Genomic DNA, 8,897 nt, shown 5'->3' with positions numbered 1-8,897 from the left:
CGATGAAGATTCGGCGGAATCTGGAAGCGTTTAGATTGTCCTACCTATGTGTTCCTTCCATTTTGATTCAATAAAATATTTCCCCCTTAATTAACTAATGCTTGTTGCTTGGGAAAGAGGGGCAAAGGATGTTCAGATTAATATGTGATAACTAACCTACTATACATCTGAGAGTGCTAGTCTGTCTGTCGGTCTGTCTGTCTGTTCAAGAACTCCTCCTAAATGGTAAGACCTAGGACCACCAAATTCAGTCTGCTGCTTCCTCTTATCATAACTTAAAGCACCGTAAGGGCTTGGCTGTGCCAGGAAAACAGGATGTGCCTGGAATGGGATTGCTTCTCAGAAAACCATACAGAAGAGACAGAATCACCAGGCAGCTGAAAGGGGCTGGCTGGGGGCATGCCCCCCCCTGCATCTGGGACTGCACCAGCCTGAGCCTCCCACCCCCAGGAACCATTTAGGGAAGGTAGGGAGGGGGACTGAATTCCTCCCACCCCCGATTGGTATGGGGACATTGCTGGCATTCATCAGGGAGTGAGGGGAAAGTACACAGTTTGCTGCATTCTTCACTCTGGTTGGGGAGCGCAGGGGGCAGATGAGATGGGCACTTTTCTCTTACTCCCTGACAGACACAGGAGGAGGAAGAGCAAGAAGCCCTGGTACGAATCTCTGGGGGGGGGGGGGGAGGAGGAGGCTTCCTCTTTTCTCCCCACCCTCCCTGCCCACTTCCTACCCACACACACATACCCATTCCCCTTCCCAGAGCCACTCCTCACTCCCACTCTGACTCCTGCATCGCCACTCTCTTAGCCCCCTGCCTTGAGCCCCTCCTTAAAGACCTGAGCAATGCTGGGTAAATATGCTAGTATAGGTTGAACCTCTCTAGTTCTGAACCAGAGAATTTTTTGGACCACGGGAGGTCAATATTGTCTAGCAGCATTACCAACACTTCCACTGCTTATTGTGCTGTTAGAGGACATTTAGGGGTAAATTAGAGCTAATAGCAGCACAGAACACTGAGAGCCAGGAGTAGTGGCTGTAAACAAACTTTATAGGACTGTGGGAAACTTGGCCACACCCATGAAAAGTGACCATCCAGCTCAATAAAATCATTGTGGACGACGGATGTTTCTGGATGAGAGAGTTCTGGATTAGAGAGGTTCCATCTATACATAATAATGAACAAAACTTGACTTTTGAGCGTTGCTCCAGAGATATGGGCAGTTTATTTATGTTTGTGCGCTCAAATAACAAAAATCACGTTGAAAACAACGCAGAGTCCTGTGGCACCTTAAAGACTAACGGATTTATTAGGGTATAATCTTTCATGGGCAAAACCCTAATTCATGAAGGTGCCACAGGACTCCTCATTGTTTTTGAGGACATAAACTAACACGGTTACCCCTCTGATAAAAAACATGTTAAATCTCTGCCATACGTGTCCCCCCCCCCCAGTAGCAAATCCATGTGATAATTACTGAGACATTTCATTGTTTCGCTGGTTTCTTAGACGCACACGGGGCTCTGGCATGTCGTTTCCAGACTGTTCATCGCTCCCCACCCAGCCGTTTAAAATTTTTTATTGCTCTTCACATAGGCAGGCGTTTCATGCCTATTTCTAACTAGAGACAGGTCCCAAACATCCAGAAATTCTGGTGGAGATTAGCTTTTGATTGGCACATTGAGCTGAATTTTGCAGCTAGCTCCTGTAATGGACTACATCGAAGTCCTGAATCTAAATCCACCTGTCCAAACTGATATGAAACCAGACCAAGCTACATCCGGTTATAACTTCGCCCAATGTATATTGGCCCTGATCCAAAGCCCACAAATGAGATCATTTCCCATTGATGTCCGTGGTTTTGATCTTACACCCTTTCCCCACGTTCATCACTTTGGTGTTTGAGCACCTTGCGAAAATGTTGTGAAATGTGGCATGATCGTGTAGCTGGGTCTGCTGTTCTGATACGACTCCTATGTACACTTTAAGTGCAGCATGCATAATCTCTGCTCACTGTTGCATCCTCACATGTCTTTACATAAAATCAATAAAGCGTTAATTCAAACCAAATCTTTTGTGCATACCTGCTGGAGATTATGTTGTCTCCGCAAGGAAACACATGGAACAGTTCAGTCCATGCCTCAGTCTCTAGGCTGTCTGGACAAGCAAATACACAAAACAAAGTCCTCTGGTGCTGCAGGATTGCTTCAATGTTTGAAGAATGGTTTAGGGCTATGTGTGTGTGTTCTGGAAAAGTGATTTTTCTACAGTCGCTTTTACAATCCCAGATTAATATTCTACTGGGCTAGTGCTTCAAAAGAAGGAGAAAAAATATTCCCTTTCCAAATACACAAGTAGTTTAAATTCACACACCTGAGCATGCTTGCTTTAATAGTACCGATCTTTATTTACTTAGCAAAAGCAAAAGCAGGCTTCTCCCAGACTCTGATTAAACAATGGCAAAATGGACTAATTCTGCTCTGAGAAGTACTGTGACAGTATTTAAAATGCCTGGCAGGTCATTGAACAAGGACAGCTTTGCAAGTTAATTACCCAGCAACTACCAAAGACACATAATATTGTGGTGGGGGGTGCTGCATGTAAGATGAGCCAATGGGAAAGTGAAGTAGATGTCTACTATGTATTGGAGTGTGTGTCTGTCCGTCTGTGTCCAAGAACTCGTAAGCGGTAAGAGCTAGGACCATCACATTCAGTATTCAGCTTTCTTTTATCAGAACTGTGTCAGACGGCTGGCTAAGCCAGAGCTCTGCTATGAATGCCTGGCTGAAAAGGCCAAATGGAAGCCAAAGGAGCAAGCTCAGGCCTGAAGGGGCTAATGGAAGCCGCTGTGCACCTCCTTAGCCAGAGGGCTGTGTAAGGCAGCCAAGGTACATCTAGACTATGTTCTTCTTTCGAAAGGAGATATGCAAATTCGGTGCTAATTTGCATATCTTCTTCCAATCGCTTTTTCGAAAGTGGGGTTTTTTTTGAAAAAGAAAGCTGTTTAAACACGGTTCTTGTGAAAAAACCCGCTTTTTCGAAAGAACCCTTCTTCCTCAAAAAATAAGGTGTGCAGGGTTCTTTCAAAAAAGTTTTTTTCCCCCGAAAGAACTGCATCTAAACCACTTTCTTTTTCGGAAAAAAAAAAAGCTTTTGAAAAAGCAATTGGAAGAAGATATGCAAATTAGCACTGAATTTGCATATCTCCTTTCGAAAAAAGAATGTTGTCTAGATGTACCCCCAGAGGGGAAGGGGGAGTAGCCAGAGTGTGGTGTAGTGTGCTCCCAGGCCAGAAGGAGAGGCTGGCTGAATTTGCTGTGAACAAAAGCTCCGTAAATTGGTACTGACAATAAAAGGCATGGGTGACTGCACCAGAAAGGGTCTCTGGTTGATTTGTGACCCAGGAAGGGGTCTCAAGGCAAGGACCTTGCCACATAATTTAAAGCAAGGTAAGGGTTTGGCTGTGCCAGGAAAACGGGATGTGCCTAGAATGGGATTGCTTCTCATAAAACCAAACAGAACGAGACAATCACCAATGCAAGTACAGTCCTCACAACTAACATAACTGAGAGAATGTTGAAAGAGACACTGTGACAGGATAAGCTAGAAAAATAGGGCAAACCTTGAATAGGATTACTTCTCAATAAACCTTACAGGAAAAAAAAGATAAAACAAAGACATTTGGAATAGTGCTCTGTTTTGGCACTACCAGGCAACGCCGGGTAAATCTGCTAGTACACAAATAAGCAACTTTGCCTTTTTTAAAAAAAGTTCTTTGATACATGATTTTAGCTCATTCCTCACAGCTGTGCCTTGTAAGTGTTTGGGGTGTTGACTGGAGGCCGACTGTCCCATTGATTGACAGAATCTTCAGACCCCAGTTAACTGCTGTGATATCATGAGCATGGACTGGAGTGAAAGATGGGTGTTTCAATTAACAGAGATGAAGCAGTTTCAGTGTCCTCTGACAGAGGAATGTGAGAAACAAACTTCCAGTTTTTGGATCAGAGTCTCCACTGCCCCAGGGCCTTGTGCAGTAATTGACCTCAGTGCAACAATGGATGCAAAATACAATAATTCAGTATCGGGTATCAGGAGATTCCATTATACAAGTAGCGACATTTTTGGGAATATAATTGTAATTTGGAGCAGGTGACTGGGTGTCAGGGTGCCTGGGATCTGCTCCTTTTTTGCCATTGACTCACTGTGGCCATGAGACAGCTCTTAGCTGCTCTGTTTCCCCTTCTGAAAATGGGGATATGAACTTCTTGGCATGAAGGCTCTATGTAAACGCATATGAATGTCATTGTCACAGTTGAAAAATCCAACTCTCTGTGCCTCTGTTTCTCTCACTCTTTTGTCTGCCTTGTCTGTTTCGATTGTAAAGTCTTTGGAGCGGGGACATCTCTCAGTAAATATATGTACAGTAACTGGCACAGAGGGGCTTCCATTTCAGCTGGGGCCACTGGGCGATACAAATAATTATATATAATTATCATAATCAACATCACCAGCACAATAACAGATCCCACAAACCTGTACCGAAATGTGCGGAAGTGACAATAATGCAATGAACGCCCACCACTAACGACAAGGGGAAAATATCTTCACATTCTAAACAAAACAATAAGAGTTCTGTTTGTTCTCCCCCCACATTCGTGAACAACAAGCCAGAGTCCCTCGGTGTGAGTGTGTCCAGAAGCCTAATAGAGAGGTGTTCGGAGGAGAACACAACCAAGCAATATTTTCCAACATGAGAAATTCCCAGAAATCTTCTATAAAATAAACCATCTGGACACCTAAATATTTTTAAATTTACTTAGTTGGTTTTGTAAAATTGACTAAACTTACTAGTGGTATATGAAGCCCGCACATTTTAAAAGATGGCAGAGTCTTAAAATGTTTACAATATGGTGATATAACCAAAATAAATGCATGACTCTTAAGCCTTCTATCAGAGAGCTCAGCTGGATTTTTTTTTTAAATCTGCAAAATATAATTAAATTGGTAGTGGGTTAAAAAAATAGATAGCCCAGTGCAAGCCCCTTATATGGATATTGCAGACATGCTGAGATTCCTTTTCCATAAATGTTAAGCAGACATCTGTAAACATAATTGGAATTTACTGCACACGTGAATAACTGCATATAAATTAGCCTATATCATTGGGATTTAAGGAAGGATTGTGGGTTCTTTTCTCTCCCCCTTACCTATAAGAATCCAGCATTTATAGTGAACATCCTAGCTCCATGCCAGTGTTCATCTTCGCTGTTTTAATTTTTTGCATACATTTATCATAAAATCTCTGCCGAGGAGACATTCTGTTGAATTTAGGACACTTCTAAGGTTTATTCGTCATGTGAATAGTTACACTTTTAGAAAAGGCAGAGCGATGGTGTAGTCATGGTTTGCTTAATATTAACAAGAGAGACCTGCATATCTAAGGAAACTGCACAAATATGTCTTCACGTCTGTATTTCTTTGGTCTGTTCCTTTCCTTTCCTTTCTTTTCCTTTCTTTTCCTTTCCTTTCCTATTGCCTCTTCCTTCCTGGGCTGGACCCTACATAGCGCTGAACACTCTGGCCCTGGTGCAGCAGTGCATTTAGGGTTTGAATCTGATCCCATTCAAATCAGTGCTTTGTTTGAGCATGGCTAAAGTGTTCTTCCCTAGGTTGTCCTACACAACTTTCCTCCCTTCCCCCACCTCTCCTCCCTCCACTCTTCCCCATTTAGGGGTGGTAAAAGGTGCCATATTGCAGTCCTGCAAAGGGAAGTCCACTGTTTATCCAAAGAATACCAGGAGGATGGGAACAAACATATCAGACCTTTCCATAGTGCTTCTGCCAATGAACCTCACCCTTTATCTTGAGGGATGTTCTTGGCTGCCATTGACAAGAAGGATTCTGGTGAGTGCCAAAACCAATGGTGTCTCTTTTGTGATGTGGATGCCTCTTGATCAGGAAAGAAAAGAAGGCTTTGCTACAGGAGAAAGTTGCAGCAGTTTAGCTAAAGATGCTAATTGGTTTAGTTGAACTGGTGCAAAAAACAAACAAACAAAAAAACCCCGCATCTGGATATCCTTATTTCAGTTTGAACCGGGATTATTTTGATTATTTAAACCAATCCGGCTTGGCTGATGCCCAGAGTCACACAGATGTAGCTAAATCAGCGGGATTGTACGTGCATAAATCAGTTCAAATCTGGTGTATATCATTTTGCCTTTGCCAGCAAATGTATAGGCTCCAGCTAATTTAACCTAGTCAGTTTTAAAGGGGGACACATTTCCACATAGGAGGTGGCACTCCTGAATTAATCAGTTCCCTCATATAGCTGAAGAGTTCGTGCAATTTTTTTCTTATTAGCTTCTTGTAACTTGAACACTCTAATTCCCCTTTTTCTCTCTCCCTTCCTTCCTTCTCCCCCCGCCCTTCCCTTATTTATTCTTGGATCAGGACTTTTAATGCTCCAGTCATCTGAAGAAGTGGGCTGTGCCCATGAAAGCTCATGATACCGTCTACATGTTTTGTTAGTCTATAAAGTGCTACCAGACTATTCGTTGTTTTCTAAGTTTTCCCAGTTACAGACTAACTCAGCTACCCCTCTGAAGATTTTTTTTCCTTGCTGAGACTCCAGTGCGCTCTCTCTTGGGAGCCTTTGCACCATGGCAGTTTCCCCACTATGTAGAACTTCAGATCTTGTATTCTTTACTGCCCATTATATTGTTGGTGGATGGGCGCTATTTGGGCTGGACCATAGGCATGGCTGTGAATGTAGCAAGAATGGAATTTACAAAAGTGCTCCGCGTTGGCCTACTTTTGCTCCAAGGCCTGGCCTTTGGGAAAGGCGAGCAAGGCGGTTGTGTTGGGCCCTGCGCATTCAGGGCCCCGTGCTGCCCTGCTCCCAGCCCTGCCCACCCGGCTGCTCACTCATCAGGGCCCCACGCTGCCCAGCTCCTGGCCCCGCCCACCTGGTCGCTCACTCGTCAGGGCCCTGTGCTGCCCAGCTCCTGGCCCCGCCCACCAGCCGCTCCCCCTGTGGTGCCCAACTCCTGGCCCCGCCCACCAGCCGCTCCTCCCATGCTGCCCAACTCCTGGCCCCGCCCACCCACTCACTCCTCAGGGCCCTATGCTGTTCTGCTTCCAGCTCACTTGCGGCCGTATGGCTCAGCCACACTGCCTTGGCCCTTGCAAACTCTTTGACCGGGCCTGTTTGCTCCCTCTAAAGTCAGCGTGAAACGTCCCCCAGCTAAGTGCTTTTGAAAATCCCAGACTCAAACTCCCAGCGCAGCCCTGTGTAGACCGATCATAGAATCATAGAATCATAGACTAATAGGACTGGAAGGGACCTCGAGAGGTCATCGAGTCCAGCCCCCCACCCTCAAGGCAGGATCAAGCTCCGTCTACACCATCCCTGACAGATGTCTATCTAACCTGTTCTTAAATATCTCCAGAGAGGGAGATTCCACCACCTCCCTTGGCAATTTATTCCAATATTTGACCACCCTGACAGTTAGGAATTTTTTCCTAATGTCCAATCTAAACCTCCCCTGCTGCACTTTAAGTCCATTACTCCTTGTCCTGTCCTCAGAAACCAAGAGGAACAAATTTTCGCCTTCCTCCTTGTGACACCCTTTTAGATATTTGAAAACCGCTACCATGTCCCCCCTTAATCTTCTTTTTTCCAAACTAAACAAGCCCAGTTCATGAAGCCTGGCTTCATAGGTCATGTTCTCTAAACCTTTAATCATTCTTGTCGCTCTTCTCTGTACCCTTTCCAATTTCTCCACATCTTTCTTGAAATGTGGCGCCCAGAACTGGACACAGTACTCCAGCTGAGGCCTAACTATGAATTCTGTAAAGAAACCAATATACTTTTTTAATACATTGGGCTACTCCATCATAAGGGTCTATAGAAGTCAAAGGTCTTTGAAACAGACCCTACAGAAATTAGAGCTAGAAAATGTTTCATTGAGGTATAGAAAGCATGGCAAGAGTCAGAAATATGTTCTGCAGGGTAACAGTAGTAGTGCCAGGAGGTATGGCATAATGGGATTTTAATCTAGTTGCTTACCTACTTAGTATACAGTACAGACAGAACTTCTTCACAAATGGAAATAATAATAGTTTGCCTTTATAGGTCACCTTTCATTTGGGAACGTCTAAGCACACCACAAATATTAATTAATTAAGCCACAAATATTAATTAATTAAGTTTTGAATGCAATCCATTTTACTGACGGCGAGCAATAAAGACAAGAGCTTAACCTGCAACTCATGTAGTGAGTCAGTGACAAAGCCGGGGAAAAGACCCAGAGGTTCTGCATGTTGGTTCCTCTGCTTTCTACACCAGACTCTTTGGGCTCTCCTTGGAGGATGAAAAATATTTCTCCCATAGGCATGATCAAATGCATTCCTGACAGTCCCTTGTTTATCATAAAGGCACTATGAAGTGTGCCAATTAAGTCATCATGATTTATTTCATTGTCACTCTTCAAAGGCACATTTGTTTACAGTTTAGCCCCCACACCCTAACTTCTCATAAACTTTGTTTGTTTTGACTGAAATTCACTGTAAAAAGCACAGGGCTGTAAAATCATTAATAGGGCAGTGACCTCTAGGCGAGCTACGATTCTCACCTTGACTCCAAAATTCACCCCAGCTGCCAGAGGCTCTGGATGCCTGATCCTGGGATCCCTAGGGGGTTTCCAAGTGACGCTCTCAGAACCATGGGATCCAGGAGGAGTGACCTTAATATAACCTTTCTTCTGCCACCTATTTGATAGGGATAGAAGTTGAAAAGATACCTCAGCCTGGCTACAGAATTAGCAACAAACCAGGCTTTCTGAGACAGGGCTAAAGAAATGGGCCAGGAAGCCATTCAACTAGATTCCTCTCT

The 8,897-nt window shown here is 44.1% G+C and overlaps 1 protein-coding gene across 2 annotated transcripts in view; it reads right to left on the bottom strand.

The window, feature by feature from the left end:
- The window catches only part of LHX1 (LIM homeobox 1), a 62,877-nt gene that overhangs the window by 33,317 nt on the left and 20,663 nt on the right, over positions 1 to 8,897 (bottom strand). The window lies entirely within an intron of this gene.

This window comes from Pelodiscus sinensis, chromosome 21 (assembly GCF_049634645.1).
Source record: "Pelodiscus sinensis isolate JC-2024 chromosome 21, ASM4963464v1, whole genome shotgun sequence".
NCBI lineage: Eukaryota > Metazoa > Chordata > Testudines > Trionychidae > Pelodiscus > Pelodiscus sinensis.
This window is presented reverse-complemented; position numbering and strand designations above follow the sequence as displayed.